At 45.5% G+C, this 22,719-nt stretch overlaps 2 pseudogenes; both read left to right on the top strand.

Annotated features, from left to right (window-relative positions):
* The first annotated feature begins 1,577 nt into the window (after positions 1-1,577).
* Positions 1,578-1,697, top strand: LOC135052042 (5S ribosomal RNA; annotated as a pseudogene).
* Positions 1,698-1,865: 168 nt separating this feature from the next.
* On the top strand, positions 1,866-1,985 carry LOC135054422 (5S ribosomal RNA; annotated as a pseudogene).
* The last annotated feature ends 20,734 nt before the right edge of the window (positions 1,986-22,719 follow it).

The following is a 22,719-nucleotide window of genomic DNA, read 5'->3' as shown; positions in this document are numbered from 1 at the left end:
TTTGGACCTCCATCAGAATATATGGTGTTATTGATCAACCTAATTTTGAACAAAAATTATTTTCTGTTTGAGAATTGTTTTTTTTTCCTACAAAAGCAGGGCACCGCTATGGGGTCTAACATGGCCCCAGCTTATGCTAACATTTTCATGTCAGCATATGAACATGAGCACAGTACAGGTCACCCCCTTTTTGGCCAGTTCTTGTCAACATATGTCAGATATATTGATGATCTGTTTTTTATCTGGCATGGGGGAGAGAAAACACTTCTTACTTTCATAGACCATCTGAACTCACTTCCTGGCACCATTAGATTCAGCCTCACGTTTAGCAAAACAGAAATCAATTTTTTGGACGTGTCCGTTCTTCTGTCCAACAATACACTGACCACCAGGATCCACTGTAAAGCATCTGATAGGAACACGCTTTTGCTTTCAACGAGTTTTCACCCGGCACCCCTCAAAAGAGGATTACCTTTTTCACAGCTCCTAAGGGTGATACGGATCACCTCTGACCCTTCAGTAATACCATCTGCTCTACAATCTATGAGTCAACGCTTTCTTGATCGTGGATACTCTAAGGAGGAGATTGAATTGGCACTCACAAGAATTGGTCAAATAAGGAGAGAGGAACTCCTATCTAATAAAGACGCCTCTGTCAACAAAGATAACGACAGGTTTAACTTTGTTAGTATGTACACCACTGCTTCTAGATTCATCCGCAACAAGATTCAGGAACATTGGCACCTTATTGGCACGGATCCAGGATTATCAAAAGCCATTCCGCAACCGCCTCGATTTGCATATAAACGAGGACCCAATCTGAAAGATTTGCTTGTTGTAACAGATTTTTCTAAGAGAAAGAAGAGTACACCCTCACACTGGTTGACCACTAAAACAGGGGTTCACAAATGCACGGGTTGTCCAAACTGTTCATTCTTGCTACTTGGCAATCGGTTTATTAACCCTCAGGATAACAAGACATATACCATTAAACAGAGACTTGACTGCAACAGCAAGTTTGTAGTCTACGTGCTGAAATGTCCATGCAATTTGCTTTATGTTGGAAAGACCAGCAGGATGCTAAAGGAGCGCTTAAGCCAGCATCGTTCAACAATCAAAAAGAGCATTACCCAGGGTGGGACTTCAAGTGACTTTACAAATTTACCTGTGGCAAGACATTTTATGGAGGCAAAACACACTATCAATCAACTCAAATGTTGTATTTTGGATCAAATCCCACCACTACAAAGGGGTGGTGACCGCAACAAAATCTTACTGCAAAGAGAACACCAATGGATTGATAGATTACAAACACTGGCCCCTAACGGGCTCAATGAGGAATTCCGTTTGGGATGCTTTCTTTGACTCTGTACAACATTGCACAGAATCTACCCTTTTGGTTTAATTTTCTGAGACACCGCCGTGTGTCATGTTTATGTCTTGTCTAAATGGATATGTTTAATCATATATCACCCGCTAATGCTTGATTGTTTTTGTCCGTCTGAGCAACATATGGCTCTTGCAGTTTGCTTATTGGACATGTATAATAGCTCATTGCTTTTGTACACCGTGGTGACTGATACTACCATACCACACTGGATCCCATCCGATCCCGTCTGATCTTGGCAATTAAACAGTGATGGGCCTAGATAGTACCACACTTGGAGACAATGTGGGAATACTGGGTGTTGTATCTAAGGAACTGGTGTATGTTTATTCTTTCTCTTCACAGCTTAGCTGTTGGTATCAATAGGGGTGGCCGTCTTTGCACACCAACATACAGGACTATGATGTGATTTGGCAGTGAAACGGGAGATGACACTGAGACTACGGGAGGCACACACCTGTATATGGGCACAACTGTCTGATACAATCATACCACACTGGAAACCATCCAATCCCGTCTGATCTTGGCAATTAAGCAGTGTTGGGCCCAGTTAGTACCATGCTTGGAGACGGCATGGGAATACCGGGTATTGTACCAAGGGACAGATTTGTCCTATAGGTGACGAACTAACATCCCCGTTCTGTCTCTGACATTACATGGCGCTCACATTGGCCTTTCACATCACCCCTGTTTGATACCCATGTTGCATGATGCTATTAACCATGGCTATAACACACCAATATGGTGGTGTGTTGCATTTAGATATCATTATTCCCTGAGTGGTTTGATACCTTTGCTATGCATGATGACAATGTTTAGTTCACTTGCTTTATATGTCACAATTTTTATATGTTACAATTGTTTCATGATTTATATTATTTTTGGGCTGTCGGTGTCTCAATGCTGCCGGCGCTCTGTGGGGTTAATTACTCTGCATGTGTGCCTCAAGCCGGGAACATTGACAGCAGCAACTTCACCTGTCTGCCGCTGCACACGAATACAGATCAGCCTGCACTACAGAATGGTCACGCTGCCGGAGCGGGTTGCTAAGGAGAGAGCCGGGTTTGTGTACCATAGCAACACAACCCACGTGCAGGAAGGAACGAATCGGACAGCAGCTATGACGCGCTGCTTCCGGGCTTCCTGTTCAAAGTGTTTGGCGCCCTCTCTGGTATTTAAAGCAACTCCGGAAAGAGTGACAGCTGCCCCTGATGAAGACCATTGAGCGTTGAAACGGCTGTCGGGCGAACTGTAGCAGTGGGGTATATCCAGATGGCTTATCAGGAATAAAACCCTTTTTTTCTTTCACCTACTAAACGTGAGTGCTGGTCTAATTCTTTTTTCAACTGTGGAAAAAGTGAGTGTTTGTATCAATTACCAGGACCCTGCACCAGCAAAACTTTTGTTATAAGACATAGAGTGCTGTCATGTTGCTATATTTTATATATATATATATTAGTGCAAAGTATTAAGTGGCTTAATTAGTTAAATTACATTTTTCATTGAACAAAGCAATTTTAGCATTGGTAATAAATGCCAGTGATATACAGATGTATGCTGACAGCAGATTCTCAAATTCATTGACTTCAGGTGGGGAGGAATTGGCTATCTGAGCAGGTGCACTCACGTTTGCCGATTAAAATAATGGACCAGTGTTCATTTGCATGTTTACCTCTACTGGCGAATGCTGCTAAGGATGGTCTATGCGTGTGCCTCTTTGTATCAGAGCCAAAGTTATAGGCAAAACCAATGCTGGTGGCTGCCAATCATAAAATACATGGACAAGCAGAGGTGCAACCCTGTCCATCACCATATGGACTGAACCTAAGCACAATTTACTTCATTTAATAATTTTGCAGAATTTCACAAGAGGAAACTTTTTGCCGGTGAAAAAAATGCTGATAATCTAGGGCGCCGTGGTTCAAGAAAGTTTGGGAGCCACTGATATAGACATTAGTGTAAAGATCAGGAAAATGCAGGTGTAAATATTAGAAAACAGTATATATTACTAGTACAGGTTGCGTCTACCATATCCAAAATATTTGGGACCAGAAGTTTTTTGGATATTGCATTTTTCTGTATTTTGGAATATTTACATACCATAATGAGATCAAAGTCTAAATAAAGATTGTGTATGTTTCATATACACCTTATACACACAGCCTAACGGTAATTTTATACATTATGTTTAATAATTTTGTGCATAAAACAAAGTTCGTGTACATACATACATACATGAATTTGTGGGTCATATACAACTTATACACACAGCCTGAAGATCATTTTCGACAATATTTTAATAACTTTGTTTCATGCCCAAAGTTTGTGAGCATTGCACCATCACAAAGCCAAGGTTTTTGCATGTGGACATGCATCAACCTGGGATTTTGTTATGTGTGAATGCAAACAATCTGCTATTTCCCAGGGTCGGGCTGAGATCCAGCAAATTTGCTGGTGTAGTATGTTTCCTTGGTGCTTGGGATCCTGGTGCCCAGCATGCCGGCACCAGGGCGAGCGCAAGAGAGCCCCTTGCGGGCTGGCTGCACTCACAACGCTGCGCTCGCAATTCTGCGGCCATGGTGGCACGCTACGGGCACCACATTATTTATTCTCTCCCCGCGGGTGTCACGGACAACCCAAGAGGGAGATAGTTGTCAGTATACTGGCGGTCGGGATTCAGGCACCGGTATGGTGAACGCCGGGATCCCAACAGCCGAAATATCAAGTGCCACCCCAAATTGCAGAGTTGCACATGTGAAATGGGCATCAGTCTCGCTGATAATAATCAGTATTTCAGAATATTCCGTATTTTAGAATTTTGGATATGGGAGACTCAACCTGTATATATAATAGAGGAGTGCAGATGTAATTATAAGAAAATGGTATAAACTATTAGTATATACTGTATAAGAGGGGATTACAGGTGTAAATATAGGAAATTGTACACAGTATTAGTCTAAAATACCTGTAAAATATAATTTAGGTTATATCTACTGTATAGAATAAAAAGGAATTTAGGAAAAGGATTAAGGGAGAGAGATACATATACGTTATGGTAAGAACTTACCGTTGATTACGGTATTTGTCCTAAGTCCACAGGTTCCACAGGATAACAATGGGATATGATGGAGCGACAGTGGATTGGCACCAATCGATCAAAGCTTTCTGGCCTCCCAGGATGCAACGGGCCCGTCCATATATCCCCGCCCACTGGCTCAGGCAAATCAGTTGTATTCCAAAGCACAAGGCAGGAGCATCATGTAGAATCCTAATCAGGCGGTAGGAACACACATGCACACCCTTCCATACAAGAAAGAAGAGGTTAGTGACTAGAAGGATCCTCAAATCAGATGCGTCAGGGTGGGATCCCTGTGGAACCTGTGGACTTAGGAGAAATACCGTTATCAACGGTAAGTTCTTACCATAACGTATATTTCTCCGGCAGGGTCCACAGGATAACAATGGGATTTCCCAGAGCAATTTAGTGGTGGGGACGCTCCTGATTGGACAGGAGAACCTTACGCCCGAATTCAGCGTCATGAGAGGCAAAAGTATCCAAGGCATAATGTCTAATGAATGTGTTAATAGAAGACCATGTGGCTGCCTTACATATCTGTTCTGCTGAAGCACTATGTTGTGCTGCCCATGAAGGACCTACCTTACGAGTAGAGTGAGCAGAGACATTAGCCGGAACAGGGAGATCAGCTTGAGAATATGCTTCTAAAATCGTCATTCTAAGCCATCTTGCCAGTGTCTGTTTAGTAGCAGGCCATCCTCTCTTGTGAAATCTGTAGAGAATGAAGAGAGAATCTGTCTTTCTGATGGCACTGGTATGATCCACCTAAATCCTTAATGCACGGACCACGTCCAGCGATGCATCTCCCGCAGAAAGTCACGATTCCTGAAAAGCCGGGACTACAATTTCTTCATTAAGGTGGAATTTAGACACCACCTTAGGAAGATACCCAGTCCTTGTTCTGAGAACTGCTTTATCTGGATAAAAAAATCAGAAATGGAGAACGACATGACAGCGCCCCTAAATCTGAAGCTCTTCTAGCTGATGCCATAGGCAGTAGAAAGTGCACTTTAGCTGTCAAACATTTAAGATCCACTTTATTAAGTGGTTCAAATGGGTCACCTTGAAAGGCTTTCAGGACTAAACATAAGTCCCACGGTACTGTAGGCGGAACTAAGGGAGGTTGAATGCACAGCATTCCTTGGAAAAAAGTACGCACATCCTGTAAATTGGCAATTTTCTTTTGGAACCATACAGTCAATGCCGATACTTGCATTCTCAAGGAAGCCATCTTCAAACCTTTATCCATTCCTGCCTGAAGGAATGCTAAGACCCTGGAAACTCTGAAAGATTTCGGGTCCACATTTCTTTCAATGCACCAATGAATATAGGCTTGCTATATTCGGTGATAAATAGGAGCTGAGGAAGGTTTCCTTGCTCTGAGCATTGTTTGAATTACCTGTTGTGAAAATCCTTTTGACTTCAGGATAGAGGTTTCAAGAGCCATGCCGTCAAACACAGCCAATTCAGATGGCTGTGATAACAAGGACCCTGCGTCAGTAGGTCTGGACGTTGAGGGAGCAGAAATGGAGCATCCATCGACATTCTCTGCAGATCTCTGTATCAATGTCTTCTGGGCCAAGCCGGAGACATTAGAATCATGGTACCCTTTGCTTGCTTTATTTTCCTCACCACCCTGGGTAATAGGGTGATTGAAGGAAACAGATAAGCTAGATGAAAGTCCCATCTCACCGACAAGGCGTCCACAAAGATCGCTCTGGGATCCTTTGTTCTTGTCCCGTATGCGGGCACTTTGTTGTTCAGACGAGACGCCATGAGATCTATCTCTGGCAACCCCCATTTGTCTACTAGAGTCTGAAAGACCTCCGGGGGTAGAGCCCATTCGCTTGCTTGAATGGTGTGTCGACTGAGAAAAATCCACTTCCCAGTTTAGGGCTCCCGGAACGAACACTGCGGACAAGGCTGGATGATGGAGTTCTGCCCACTTGAGTATGTGACTTACCTCCTTCATTGCTTTTTGGATGCGAGTTCCTCCCTGATGGTTGAGGTACGCTTCTGCCGTTGCATTGTCCAAGCGGATCTGGACTGGTTTTCCTTGAAGAATGTCCTTTGCCTGAATCAGTGCCATGTATATGGCTCGAAGTTCCAACAGATTTATTGGCAGGCAACTTTCTTCTTTGGTCCATTGTTCCTGGAACCACAATTTTCCGGACACTGCTCCCCAGCCCTGAAGATTGGCATCTGTTGTCAGGATCTCCCAATTTGATATCCAAAAGGGTCTCCCCTTGTCTAGATGGGATGTTTGTAGCCACCAGGCTAATGACTTTCTTACTTTTACTGAAAGTATCATAGTTTGTTTCTTTATTGTCTGATGTACTCCATTCCATTTGGCAAGAATCAGACGCTGCAGAAGTCTTGAGCTGAGACCTTCTTCCTCCTATTCGTATGCCGAAGTAGAGTAAATTGAGCTCTCATCTTCCGATGAATCCTCATGTGCAGCCTGTGAAGGTGAAGATTTACTTACCACCAGTTTATCAGCTTGTTTCATTTGAGAAGCTGCTGGGGGAAATGATATACCGTAGGTAGGGAGCTGCATGTATGGGTTAATAGTGTACCCCATTCCTGGTACAGAAGCTGTAGGAATTATCCATTCAGCTATACTGGACATAGTCTGTGCAAACATAGCCCAAGGTAGATCCATCTGTACTTGACGTTGTACAGGGATCTGCCTTGGATCTTGCTGAAAAGCAAAATAATTTGCACATAAACCACCCTGAACCAGATCCTGAGAGGATAATACAGTTTTGCAAGACAAACATGATAGGAGTGTTGGTATTGCTGTAAGTGTACCTTCGTCACCTTTGCCGCTCTTAGAGATGATAATCAGCACTTTCACAGTGTACTACACATTTTGTGACTGTAATCACTTTAAACATTCTAAAGTGATATACAATCTGACCATGCACCAGCATTGAGGATCAGAAAAAACAACTGACAACATATAGTAAAGTCAGCAATCACACCAGCAGTCAGTCACGTTATAAATTAGTCATATGAGCACATCATCAACTACAAACATATTTTTAAGTATGTAGGCGAACATATTACTGAATCCTGTTTAAACATATCTAACGTATTCAGACGCAATGCGAAATAAACCACAGTAAATGTATACAGACTCATATGCAATAGGCACTTATCTAACTATTCGTACTCAAAAAAGTAGCTAGAGATTTAGTGCTGTATAGCCCGTACTCAGTAGAGTGGGATACAGGGAGACTCACCTCGCTTCCAGGATCGATCAATACGTTAGCGAACGCTGAGTGGATCCAGACGCTACTAGTGTACACTGCCGCTCCATGAACTTATAGTGAAAACAGATGCTCAGTGAATACAGACGCACCGGTCGCACAGCCGCGTATGCTGCGACCGGGTCCCATCATGGTAGCGCTCAGTGAACACAGACACACCGGTCACACAGCCGTCTATGCTGCGACCGAGCCCCCTCGTGGTAACGTCTGGGACGGAAGCGAGGAAACAGTTCATGGCTGGAGACTCGTGGAAAGTGGTCATGGACCAGGGGGAGGGGTGACCAGGAGAGCATCTCACTCCCCCTGCTGACATCAACCCTAGGGATCGCGGCTTCATGCTATTCCTGGTGCCTAAGATCCCTAAGGCCTAGCGCTGGTGCACCCGCGGTGGCAGCCGAGTCAGCTACTGTCTGGTAATCTCCCAATACAGTGCGGCTGTGTCCGTATTCCATCTACTAAACGGAACTGATGCCTTACCTTCTCCCCGTGCTCCGGCCACACCCTGGTAACGTCTGCTGGACCTGCTGGTATATCTGACAGACGTCCAATGAAACAGCACTGTACTCGTGTGTAAGCAGTGTCACGACCCGGCGGAGAGTTGTTGGAGCGACTCTTTCTAAGCGTATAAGACGCTGTTTAGAAAGATCACTCAAAAAAACTAGTAAGACTATAAAAATAACATAAGAAAGCTCAGGGCTGCTAAAAAAAAAACACCCAGCAGCCCTCTGACCATGTTCCGGCTCCTGCCGCACCAAACAAAAAAATGATTTGCCTGAGCTAGTGGGCGGGAATATATGGATGGTCCCATTGCATCCTGGGACGCCAGAAAGATTTGATCGATTGGTGCCAATCTGCTGTCACTCCATCATATCCCATTGTTATCCTGTGGAACCTGCTGGAGAAATTAATGGTAGAAAATTAAGTATATGAGTCTGTGTGGGATTTGGTCCATGATGGGTATGAGCCTGCGCGTTGGATTTGGTTGATGATGTCCAAGTACTACAAAACGTGTTGGGGTGGACATATAGTGTACTCCTAATGTGCTGTAGACAATATAACAGTCACATTTTATTAATCACTACTCAGGCTGCAGGGGAGGGACGGCTTGGATTAGGCAGCGGGGACAAGGGGGTTACGGTTAGGCACATCCAGGGGGTGATTAGGGTCAGGCACCAAGGTGGGAGATTAGGAATAGGCTACTAGGAAAAGGGGGTTAGGGGAGAATAACCTCTACTCGCCCTTGTCAAGATTTCACACATCGGGGTCCTGGCATTGGTATTATGATCCCGGCCGCCAGCATTACATACTGATTCCCTTCAGGTCAGGATGCCCAATGACCTGTGGCTCTTGCTCTATAACATGGAATCTTTTTAAGCAACCTAGAGTGCATCAGAAATCCTTTGAAAACTCCCCTGCATTCCACAATTGAATTGAACACTCTCTGATGGAGTTCCCACTCTCCTTAGTGAAACTTGTCCAGAGAGTTGGCCTTACAATTTTCCACTTCCAGAATAAAACCCACAGAGATAACTGGAACAAACGTTTCTGCTCTTCTCATTATTTGGGATGTGTCTGACATTGCTAGAAAACTTAGGTGTGGCACCCTGACTACTGATGTTCAGCACCTCCATGGAATTGTCCAATTGTATCTTGAGAGGACGACTCTTGTAAAAGGTCCCGAGTTTGAAACAAAACAGTGAATGCTGCCCTTAGCTCCAGAATATTGATTGGATGAGCTAACTCCTTCCTGGACCAGCTGCCTTGAAACTACAGACCCAAGGTAAGCAACCCCCAACTATCATCTGTTGTGACCACTGTCCGGTATCACACTGGCATCCCCTTGTCAGATTTGGTTTGTGAAAACAGTGAAACCACTACAAAAACGTCTGGGGTGACGGATGACAAAGCTCGTACAACTGTTTGCCCAGTCACGGCTCCAGTCTGGACCAACAAAGTACACTTTGGTGTTAAAGACTTCTGGAGTGGAACCTTGCAATTGGGAAAATCTAGGAAGAGGTCACCATTCTTTCCCAAAAATGTCATGCATGCTAGGATTGCCACCTACCATGCATGCAACAATGATCTCACCAGAGACTGCAGAGCTGCCCCCTTTTGCCTCTGGAAGAAACACTCAAAAGACCATAAGCTGGGATGACACCAGCTTGGGCTTTGGAAAATTTCTGATCTAGCTACAGATGCAGCCTCTGTTATCTTGACTGTTTCTCTGCCTAGACGGGCGTTTAGTCACGCTAAGGCGATAGCTTAGCTTGCTGAGTTTAATCACGGGCAGGCGTGTTGAGGCGAAACTAGATACTCAGCATGCATTACACATCTCCACCACTGGGTGGCTAATGCTCCACTAATCCAGTACTTTCGATCGTATAGCGGCGGACTTATCTACAGCTCTGGCAATTGGTCAGTGACGACTGTAATGTTAATAGATGGTGACCAATGGTCAGACGGTGAGAGTTCTCAATATACTGTAAATACTGTAGTTTATACAGACACAAATCAACATGTTAAAATACTTGTGTATGCAGACGCAAGCTTGTGTATGCAGACGCAACTAATTGTGGAAAAGGAAGAATGTACAACACATAAACACCGTGCTTTTAAAATACATGTACATGAGCGTCTGAGTTCCCTAAGGCATAATGGGGATGGTGGAAAATACCGTGCTTTTGAAATGCAAGTTTGAGCATCCGAGTCCCCTAAGGCATAAACCAACACCAATGGGGAGGGGGTCGCTCTTTGCAGTACTTTTACACATGAAATTGTGAATCTTTCATGAGGCGTCGTGGGCTAGCGATGAAGGCTCCCACCTCCCACGCTGGGGGTCCAGGGTTCGAGTTCTGAAGTGCCCTTTTATTTTTCAAATGTGTTCCCGTGACATTCACTTACAGTACATATTCTTTTTTTTCTTTGTAAGACAGTCAATGGAAGAGTGCACAGAAGTTTCACATAAATCAGAGTAAATCTGCAGGAGCGATTCTTTACGTTAAATGCAAATACACAGCGGTAATGAGTATAAATGAGTGTATTCTGATGCAACTGAGCAAAACAGTAGTGTAGATCTACGGCGTTTGTGTATTGCACATAACCTGAACTCCCTCCCTGTCTACTGCATGACCTGTGCAGGCTCCCAGGGAAGGGCGATGGGCTAGCAGGAGGCGGTGGAAAATACAGTGCTTTTGAAATGCAAGTTTGAGCATCCGAGTCCCCTAAGGCATAAACCAACACCAAAGGGGAGGGGTCGCTACGGGACCTCATTGCCTCAGTGTACTATTTTAGCTAGGGGATTGTGACGCTCCTTCAGCATTGCCCCGTGACCTGCAAAACTTATGCCATCTCTCACTCCATATCCGAGCGCTGCCACGTGGTGGGGGTTCAGGGGCGGCGGACATTTTGCCAGTGTGCTATGCGATCGAGTCCGGTGTACCGTAATGTGCATAGACCTCGCTTATCCCTATCGCCCCTGTGTATGTTAGCTAGGGGATTGTGACGCTCCTTCAGCATTGCCCCACAGCCTGCAAAATCTGTGCTGTTACTTGCTCCGTAGCCGAGGGCCTCCAAGGGGCAAGGAGTCACAGGTGGTAGCCATTTCAATTGAGTCTGCCCTGCTACAGAATTGTATGTGTACCGTACGGTGCATAGAACCTTAACAGTAGAACCGCTCCTGCAGTTTTGGCCTGGTTTATGTGAATAAAAATAATAATAAAGTGTCTGGAAAAAACTAACATGCATTCGTACTTTAGGAATTGAACCCGGGACTATGAGTATAGGAAGCGGAACACTTCACCACTTTGCCGCAGACAGATGAATAAATACATTGGTTTTGATTATGCCGTAATGGCTACGGGATTAGGACGCAAACATACTGTACAATATTCCTAATCTCAAGAGGCAATAGTGAACTTCTAATACGTCCATTTGCGTCAGTGTACACTACTGGTTTTATGTTGTTTTGTCTGCGGGACTTGGACGCTCACATATTCATAAAGTACTGTAAATGGATCATATACTGTATGCTGTACTATTTGCATCTGTTCCCTATATACTGTATTAAATAATGCAGCGTAATGAGACGCATTAGTAAAGTAGTCCTTACTATATATTTCAGTATTATAGTTTACGGGAGGCCACACGCATGCGCAGTGGTGATTGTAAAAAGCGACATCTGGCGGATGATCGCAGGTATTACACGTAAAGGTCTGCCTCCGTACGATTGGGCACGCCTCTCTGTGACTAGGCGCACCTCCCTGCGCCCCGGTACGCTGCGTATGCCTGATTGGGACAAACGCCTCAACCAGTCAAGATAACTGAGGCTACATCTGTATGTTCCTCCAAAGTTTCTTTTACGACCTACAAATGATGTCTGAGCTGCGCACTTGACTGTGACTTGATTAGACAGTCATCTAAGTAAGAGAGAATGGTAATGCCACCATAGCAATAACTTTGGTAAATATCCTTGGAGCCATTGTGTAGCCCTAACTTTCCCTGAAGATGTCTGAGATATGCGTCAGTGCCTCCACTCAAACCTTTGAACTACCATGCATGGAAGTAGTTTAGGGGAAAGTTTGAGAAAACCCTAACTAGGATTGGTATTATGTCACTACCCTCGTTTACCCTCCGGACCCTACGCATGAAACAATTTCTGTAACGGTAGACAATAGGAAGGAGAATGGGTAATCTAACCTGGCGTTGTCCCTTCTTCATCCAATGTCACGGAAACAGTTGCAAATAATCATAATTACAACTCGTTGTTATAGCTTTACTTCAGTACGGTTATGAACACAACATTTACTATATAATATTCTCAACTAAACAAATACAAGTACACGTTCAATGTCCCAATACAATACCACCCTATCCACTACCCCCTTTCAGAACACCTTACCCCAATATAATTTATATATTTGCAAATATATATAACAGTCAGTGCACTGATACCGTCCCTTACATTATATAGATATGCAGCTATGTGAACTTGTAAAATGCAAATTAGCACCAAGCGAGTTTCCACTGTCTCAGTCCCACTAGGCTGTAGATTGCCGTTGTAGTCTGTCACTCACTGGCCTACCTTCGGACTATGTAGAAACTGATGTAGTGTTCGGTCACCTCCTATTATATTAGTAGCATTAGTATGTATTTGTGGCCCAAATCCTGTGCTAGTGATGCTGTAGTCTTTCTGGTTGTCTCAGCAGTGGACAAAGTTCCAAATTCCCTTTAGGTATCGAGGCTGTAGTATTAGTAATCTTGGCTCATTATTCTCTGTGCCCTCAGCATTGGCTCCAATGTAAAACAGTCTCAACTGGGAAACCTGTATTATGATCCTTGCTCACTCATATACTCTTACGAGAAGGAAGTACTGGTATCACATATAAAGGCACATTTCAGAAAAACAGGATATGTCACTATCTAAGTTAGTATAGTTCTCCCTGATCAATGCTGACATCCCCTATGAGGAGTGCTCACGTTGTGGTTATGTATGGGTCTCTGGATTAAGCAGTCTTTCATCGGAGCCCACTGGTCTCTGCCGGATACTCCTAATGTGTATCTTGCCTGGAGCGTAAACGTCCTGAAATTACACTGGTAATATAGTCTAGCAGCTTTCAGTGTCTTTTCATAACACCCACTTCAATTGTGGTAACGAATATACATATGTACAGCTAATGGATAAATTATCTCCTTTGCCTCCTCTACTTGGAATGGATGGAGTATTGCTACTATGCACCCCTATCTTGTTATTCCTAAGGGGTTAATGCTATACCTGCCTTACTCAACAGGGATTAGCTGGCCAATGATAGTACTGTCCCTTAAAGGTGGCTTCTCAGCTCCGTCATTCCCCCGACTCCTCCTTTTCCCCTGTAGCAATCAATCCATCCTTCCTCCTCATAACACTGACGCTGGGGCCGGCATCTCACAGGGTGCTGACAGGGAAATATCTCTGGGATCTGTCCCGGCTCCCTTCTTGCCACAGCGACGCTGCCAATGGTACCTCCTGAGATGCTTGGTACATTCCCCGGTAAGCACGTTGCTCCTCTCCTCGGGGTATATTTACTAAAAATAAGATTTTACTTACCGATAAATCTATTTCTCGGAGTCCGTAGTGGATGCTGGGGTTCCTGAAAGGACCATGGGGAATAGCGGCTCCGCAGGAGACAGGGCACAAAAAGTAAAGCTTTTTCCGATCAGGTGGTGTGCACTGGCTCCTCCCCCTATGACCCTCCTCCAGACTCCAGTTAGGTACTGTGCCCGGACGAGCGTACACAATAAGGGAGGATTTTGAATCCCGGGTAAGACTCATACCAGCCACACCAATCACACCGTACAACTTGTGATCTAAACCCAGTTAACAGTATGATAACAGCGGAGCCTCTGAAAGATGGCTTCCTACAACAATAACCCGAATAAGTTAACAATAACTATTTACAATTTATGCAGATAATCCGCACTTGGGATGGGCGCCCAGCATCCACTACGGACTCCGAGAAATAGATTTATCGGTAAGTAAAATCTTATTTTCTCTATCGTCCTAGTGGATGCTGGGGTTCCTGAAAGGACCATGGGGATTATACCAAAGCTCCCAAACGGGCGGGAGAGTGCGGATGACTCTGCAGCACCGAATGAGAGAACTCCAGGTCCTCCTTAGCCAGAGTATCAAATTTGTAAAATTTTACAAACGTGTTCTCCCCTGACCACGTAGCTGCTCGGCAAAGTTGTAATGCCGAGACCCCTCGGGCAGCCGCCCAAGATGAGCCCACCTTCCTTGTGGAGTGGGCCTTTACAGATTTAGGCTGTGGCAGGCCTGCCACAGAATGTGCAAGTTGGATTGTGCTACAGATCCAACGAGCAATCATCTGCTTAGACGCAGGAGCACCCATCTTGTTGGGTGCATACAATATAAACAACGAGTCAGATTTTCTGACTCCAGCTGTTCTTGCAATATATATTTTTAATGCTCTGACAACGTCCAGTAACTTGGAGTCCTCCAAGTCACTTGTAGCCGCAGGCACTACAATAGGCTGGTTCAGATGAAATGCTGACACCACCTTAGGGAGAAAATGCGGACGAGTCCGCAGTTCTGCCCTGTCCGAATGGAAAATCAGATATGGGCTTTTGTAAGATAAAGCTGCCAATTCTGACACTCTCCTGGCAGAAGCCAGGGCTAGAAGCATGGTCACTTTCCAAGTGAGATATTTCAAATCCACCTTATTTAGTGGTTCAAACCAATGAGATTTTAGAAAATCCAAAACTACATTGAGATCCCACGGTGCCACTGGAGGCACCACAGGGGGCTGTATATGCAGCACTCCCTTAACAAAGGTCTGGACTTCAGGGACTGAAGCCAATTCTTTTTGAAAGAAAATCGACAGGGCCGAAATTTGAACCTTAATAGATCCCAATTTGAGACCCATAGACAATCCTGATTGCAGGAAATGTAGGAATCGACCCAGTTGAAATTCCTCCGTCGGAGCACTCCGATCTTCGCACCACGCAACATATTTTCGCCAAATTCGGTGATAATGTTGCACGGTTACTTCTTTCCTTGCTTTAATCAAAGTAGGAATGACTTCTTCCGGCATGCCTTTTTCCATTAGGATCCGGCGTTCAACCGCCATGCCGTCAAACGCAGCCGCGGTAAGTCTTGAAACAGACAGGGACCCTGCTGAAGCAAGTCCCTCCTTAGAGGTAGAGGCCACGGATCTTCCGTGATCATCTCTTGAAGTTCCGGGTACCAAGTCCTTCTTGGCCAATCCGGAACCACTAGTATCGTTCTTACGCCTCTTTGCCGTATAATTCCCAATACTTTTGGTATGAGAGGCAGAGGAGGAAACACATACACCGACTGGTACACCCAAGGCGTTACCAGCGCGTCCACAGCTATTGCCTGCGGATCTCTTGACCTGGCGCAATACCTGTCCAGTTTTTTGTTGAGGCGAGACGCCATCATGTCCACCATTGGTCTTTCCCAACGGGTTACCAGCATGTGGAAGACTTCTGGATGAAGTCCCCACTCTCCCGGGTGAAGATCGTGTCTGCTGAGGAAGTCTGCTTCCCAGTTGTCCACTCCCGGGATGAACACTGCTGACAGTGCTATCACATGATTCTCTGCCCAGCGAAGAATCCTTGCAGCTTCTGCCATTGCACTCCTGCTTCTTGTGCCGCCCTGTCTGTTCACATGGGCGACTGCCGTGATGTTGTCCGACTGGATCAACACCGGTTTTCCCTGAAGCAGAGGTTCTGCCTGGCTTAGAGCATTGTATATTGCTCTTAGTTCCAGAATGTTTATGTGAAGAGACGTTTCCAGGCTCGTCCATACTCCCTGGAAGTTTCTTCCTTGTGTGACTGCTCCCCAGCCTCTCAGGCTGGCGTCCGTGGTCACCAGGATCCAATCCTGTATGCCGAATCTGCGGCCCTCCAATAGATGAGGACTCTGCAACCACCACAGAAGAGACACCCTTGTCCTTGGAGACAGGGTTATCCGTAGGTGCATCTGAAGATGCGACCCTGACCATTTGTCCAACAGATCCCTTTGGAAAATTCTTGCGTGGAATCTGCCGAATGGAATTGCTTCGTAAGAAGCCACCATTTTTCCCAGGACTCTTGTGCATTGATGTACAGACACCTTTCCTGGTTTTAGGAGGTTCCTGACAAGCTCGGATAACTCCTTGGCTTTTTCCTCCGGGAGAAAAACCTTTTTCTGAACCGTGTCCAGAATCATCCCTAGGAACAGCAGACGAGTTGTCGGCATTAACTGGGATTTTGGAATATTCAGAATCCACCCGTGCTGTTTTAGCACTTCTTGAGACAGTGCTAATCCCATCTCTAGCTGTCCTCTGGACCTCGCCCTTATTAGGAGATCGTCCAAGTATGGGATAATTAATACGCCTTTTCTTCGAAGAAGAATCATCATCTCGGCCATTACCTTTGTAAAGATCCGAGGTGCCGTGGACAATCCGAACGGCAGCGTCTGAAACTGATAGTGACAGTTTTGTACAACGAACCTGAGGTACCCCTGGTGTGAGGGGTAAATTGGAACGTGGAGATACGCATCCTTGATGTCCAAGGATACCATAAAGTCCCCCTCTTCCAGGTTCGCTATCACTGCTCTGAGTGACTCCATTTTGAACTTGAACTTCTTTATGTACAGGTTCAATGACTTCAGATTTAGAATAGGCCTTACCGAGCCATCCGGCTTCGGTACCACAAAAAGAGTGGAATAATACCCCTTCCCTTGTTGTAGAAGAGGTACCTTGACTATCACCTGCTGAGAGTACAGCTTGTGAATGGCTTCCAAAACCGTCTCCCTTTCGGAGGGGGACGTTGGTAAAGCAGACTTCAGGAAACGGCGAGGTGGATCCGTCTCTAATTCCAACCTGTACCCTTGAGATATTATCTGCAGGATCCAGGGATCTACCTGCGAGTGAGCCCACTGCGCGCTGTAATTTTTGAGACGACCGCCCACCGTCCCCGAGTCCGCTTGAGAAGCCCCAGCGTCATGCTGAGGCTTTTGTAGAAGCCGGGGAGGGCTTCTGTTCCTGGGAAGGAGCTGCGTGTTGCTGTCTCTTCCCTCGACCTTTGCCTCGTGGCAGATATGAATAGCCCTTTGCTCTCTTATTTTTAAAGGAACGAAAGGGCTGCGGTTGAAAAGTCGGTGCCTTTTTCTGTGGGGGAGTGACTTGAGGTAGAAAGGTGGATTTCCCGGCTGTAGCCGTGGCCACCAAATCTGATAGACCGACTCCAAATAACTCCTCCCCTTTATACGGCAAAACTTCCATATGCCGTTTTGAATCCGCATCGCCTGTCCACTGTCGCGTCCATAAAGCTCTTCTGGCCGAAATGGACATAGCACTTACCCGTGATGCCAGTGTGCAGATATCCCTCTGTGCATCACGCATATAAAGAAATGCATCCTTTATTTGTTCTAACGACAGTAAAATATTGTCCCTGTCCAGGGTATCAATATTTTCAATCAGGGACTCTGACCAAACTACTCCAGCACTGCCCATCCAGGCAGTCGCTACAGCTGGTCGTAGTATAACACCTGCATGTGTGTATATACTTTTTTGGATATTTTCCATCCTCCTATCTGATGGATCTTTAAGTGCGGCCGTCTCAGGAGAGGGTAACGCCACTTGTTTAGATAAGCGTGTTAGCGCCTTGTCCACCCTAGGAGGTGTTTCCCAGCGCTCCCTAACCTCTGGCGGGAAAGGGTATAATGCCAATAATTTCTTTGAAATTATCAGCTTTTTATCAGGGGCAACCCACGCTTCGTTACACACGTCATTTAATTCTTCTGATTCAGGAAAAACTATAGGTAGTTTTTTCATACCCCACATAATACCCTGTTTAGTGGTACCTGTAGTATCAGCTAAATGTAACGCCTCCTTCATTGCCAAAATCATATAACGTGTGGCCCTACTGGAAAATACGGTTGATTCGTCACCGTCACCACTGGAGTCATCGCCTGTGTCTGGGTCTGTGTCGACCGACTGAGGCAAAGGGCGTTTCACAGCCCCTGACGGTGTTTGAGTCGCCTGGACAGGCACTAATTGATTGTCCGGCCGCCTCATGTCGTCAAACGACTGCTTTAGCGTGTTGACACTATCCCGTAGTTCCATAAATAAAGGCATCCATTCCGGTGTCGACTCCCTAGGGGGTGACATCCTCATATTTGGCAATTGCTCCGCCTCCACACCAATATCGTCCTCATACATGTCGACACACACGTACCGACACACAGCAGACACACAGGGAATGCTCCTAACGAAGACAGGACCCACTAGCCCTTTGGGGAGACAGAGGGAGAGTTTGCCAGCACACACCAAAAGCGCTATATATATATCAGGGATAGCCTTATAATAAGTGCTCCCTTATAGCTGCTTTGTTATATCAAAATATCGCCATAAATGTGCCCCCCCCTCTCTGTTTTACCCTGTTTCTGTAGTGCAGTGCAGGGGAGAGACTTGGGAGCCGTCCTGACCAGCGGAGCTGTGAGAGGAAATGGCGCCGTGTGCTGAGGAGATAGGCCCCGCCCCTTTTCTGGCGGGCTCGTCTCCCGCTATTTAGAAAAATTAGGCAGGGGTTAAATATCTCCATATAGCCTCTAGGGCTATATGTGAGGTATTTTTAGCCTTTATAGGTAATCATTTTGCCTCCCAGGGCGCCCCCCTCCCAGCGCCCTGCACCCTCAGTGACTGCCGTGTGAAGTGTGCTGAGAGGAAAATGGCGCACAGCTGCAGTGCTGTGCGCTACCTTTTGAAGACTGCAGGAGTCTTCAGCCGCCGATTCTGGACCTCTTCTGTCTTCAGCATCTGCAAGGGGGCCGGCGGCGTGGCTCCGGTGACCATCCAGGCTGTACCTGTGATCGTCCCTCTGGAGCTTGATGTCCAGTAGCCAAGAAGCCAATCCATCCTGCACGCAGGTGAGTTGACTCCTTCTCCCCTCAGTCCCTCGCTGCAGTGATCCTGTTGCCAGCAGGAATCACTGTAAAATAAAAAACCTAGCTAAACTTTTTCTAAGCAGCTCTTTAGGAGAGCCACCTAGAGTGCACCCTTCTCGGCCGGGCACAAAAATCTAACTGGAGTCTGGAGGAGGGTCATAGGGGGAGGAGCCAGTGCACACCACCTGATCGGAAAAAGCTTTACTTTTTGTGCCCTGTCTCCTGCGGAGCCGCTATTCCCCATGGTCCTTTCAGGAACCCCAGCATCCACTAGGACGATAGAGAAATGGGAGTTCTATTTAAGATGGAATGTTGCCTATAGCAACCAATCAGATTCCAGGTATTATCTTCTAGAAGGGGCTAGATAAATGAGAAGTAAAATCTGATTAGTTGCTATGGGCAACATCCCATCTTAAATAAAACTCCCATCTTAGTAAATTTACCCCCTCCTTCGCTCTCACCCCATAGCCGCCTCTGCCTCCGCTGTCAGAGCTGCCGCTGGCCCGGAGATGTTTCCCCTTCGGATCGGAGCCGCCTCTGCCACCGTTGTCAGAGCTGTGCTGCTGGCCGGATACTCCTCCTGAAGGGCTGCTCCAACGGTCGCTGCCTCAGCCTGGTACGGGACCCTCCCGGCTACTGCGGGGTCGGTCAGCTCCTGCTCCCCCAGCTCTGCGGTCTCTGGGTGCTGGTCCTCTCAGTGCCGGGTTGTTTGGAGCTCCCTTCGGGTAAGCGGTGCGGCTGAGTGGCTCTCTACGTACACCTCGAGCGCCCCGAGCAGGCCTCTTCGTCACCGCTTCTCTCCTCTATATCCGTGCAGCACCTCCTTTTTCTTCAACGGCCACACCATTCTCGCGGTCCACTCCGCGTGCCCCCATTGTCCTCGAGCCCCGCAGGGATCTTCAAGCCTGTCACATTTGATCCCATTTATATCAGCATGACAGGGTCCATGTTAACTATAGTTACAAACACCATTTACGGTCATATAATAGCCATCTTACAATACACACTCTTATCTACTATGTACATATATAATATTAATCCCTACAATTGCAATCCAAAAAAGATAAGGGTTGTAATTGGTAATGCAGAGGACACACAGCAAACCAGAAAATCTTGTGATCCCCTGCACAGATTTGTACATGTAAATAAGCATTTGATAGAAATCCAAACCCGGTCATAGAAATAATGACAGATCACAGAGATTCCATTTTGAATGTGCTTAATACGTAGATGATGATTCAAGTCTTAAAGAATGAACTGGGCGAAAAAAGCCATCTGGTTTTTAAACAAGAACGGTAGTACAGGTAGGTTGAAGTAGAACACCAACCGTTCTTTACCCTGTGGCACCGGAACAATGACTTTGCATGACATCAGTGATAGCATTGCCTGATGCAGAGCCACTTTTCCGAATGGATTTTTTGGCAGAAGAGTAGAAAAAAAATCTGCAAGATCTAAATTGTATCCTTGGGACACCAAACCTCCGAACCCAAATATCTAACGTTGATTTGCACCAGGTGCCCAGAAATGGAAATAGGTAAGACCTAACTACCAGTGGGCAAGAAATGGCCTGTGGAGCATCATGTTGAAAACTCATCTCCTAGCTTGGTTCCTTAATGACTAGTTGCCGTTGCCATGACCTTAACCACAAAGATCATCTAAGACTGATATGCCTGAGAGAAAAGAGGGAGTATCCAAAGCTATGTGGCCCATATAGATGGAATCTTGTTTAGCATTATCCAATATAAATAAATGAGGTCTGATGAATCCATAAAGAACTGTACACTCTCTGCCAACTGATCAATCCATGTGTCCGTGGCCATGTTGGCCCAAAGTCACAGCCAGAGCAGGCTGAAGAGCTGTCCCTGCAAGTACAAATAAGGGCTTCAATATAGCCTCCATCTTAGTGTATTCAATCTCTCAATGCTACCTAATCTGAAGTAAAAATGACTGTAGCTTTCACATAGCTAGCAATAGGGGGGTCTACCGTAGATGGCAACTCCTCCAAATTTGTATCCACCTCCAAGAAAGAATGTAAACTTAAAACCTGGCAGAACCTTAAACTTTATATCTGGCTTTAATTAAGCCTCTCCCAAAATATATTAAATGTATTCCATTTGAACAGGGCAGAGGAAGTCCCAGTAGGGTATATTCAGAGATCTGTAGTGTAAAAATCAGATCCTGGACTCCCACAATATCTGGCAAGTCCACATCCCATTCTGAGTTCTGAATGGTCAATGAAGAACTTAACTACAGTATCCTCTTCCAATATGCAGCAGGTGTGTTATACTATGTAAATGCTTTAGCTGCCTGGAAATTAATTTAAACACCCACAGGCAGCGACGCCTGTGGGCCTCCTAACATCTTCCTGCAGGGGATAAGTGGGTTTGGGAGCATCAATATAATTAACTCATCCTTCCCACTTAAACCAATTGTTTCCAGTGTTCCCCAGATAGGATGACAGAGGAATAGGGGCAACCTTCAAAATGAACTCTTCATTCACGTGAAGCATATTATAAAAAGCACCAGGATATGCATGACCCATGATTGTGGGTTTATTGTGTACTATATGGTGGCATAAAATTGTTTTCCATCTTGAAATTCCACATTTTATTATATTCTGCATACTTCTTTTCACCATTACATTTTTATCTGTTTATTTTAGTTTAGAAATGAACGGTCTAATTATATTTAATACATTAATCATGAGATGTCATAGCATCACATTTATATTATATAGCAGGTTCTGTGTATGTTTCATGTACAAGGTTTATGAGTATTGCACTGTTTGCTTCCTGTTTTAGCACACATTTAAATATCCTTATGTGGAAAATAGCAAGAGTGCCATCTTGTGGCAGATTATATATACACTGTCCATAAGTGCATAGTGTAGTGGCTCCCAAACTTTCTTGAATCATGGCGCCCTAGAGTATCAGCATTTTTTTCAAGGCACCCCTAGTCCGAAAGTATCTTATTGATAAAATAAGAATTTACTTACCGATAATTCTATTTCTCGTAGTCCGTAGTGGATGCTGGGGACTCCGTCAGGACCATGGGGATTAGCGGCTCCGCAGGAGACAGGGCACAAAAGTAAAAGCTTTAGGATCAGGTGGTGTGCACTGGCTCCTCCCCCTATGACCCTCCTCCAAGCCTCAGTTAGGATACTGTGCCCGGACGAGCGTACACAATAAGGAAGGATTTTGAATCCTGGGTAAGACTCATACCAGCCACACCAATCACACTGTACAACCTGTGATCTGAACCCAGTTAACAGCATGATAACAGCGGAGCCTCTGAAAAGATGGCTCACAACAATAATAACCCGATTTTTGTAACAATAACTATGTACAAGTATTGCAGACAATCCGCACTTGGGATGGGCGCCCAGCATCCACTACGGACTACGAGAAATACAATTATCGGTAAGTAAATTCTTATTTTCTCTGACGTCCTAAGTGGATGCTGGGGACTCCGTCAGGACCATGGGGATTATACCAAAGCTCCCAAACGGGCGGGAGAGTGCGGATGACTCTGCAGCACC

The sequence above is a fragment of the Pseudophryne corroboree genome, chromosome 2, assembly GCF_028390025.1.
Source record: "Pseudophryne corroboree isolate aPseCor3 chromosome 2, aPseCor3.hap2, whole genome shotgun sequence".
NCBI lineage: Eukaryota > Metazoa > Chordata > Amphibia > Anura > Myobatrachidae > Pseudophryne > Pseudophryne corroboree.
This window is presented reverse-complemented; position numbering and strand designations above follow the sequence as displayed.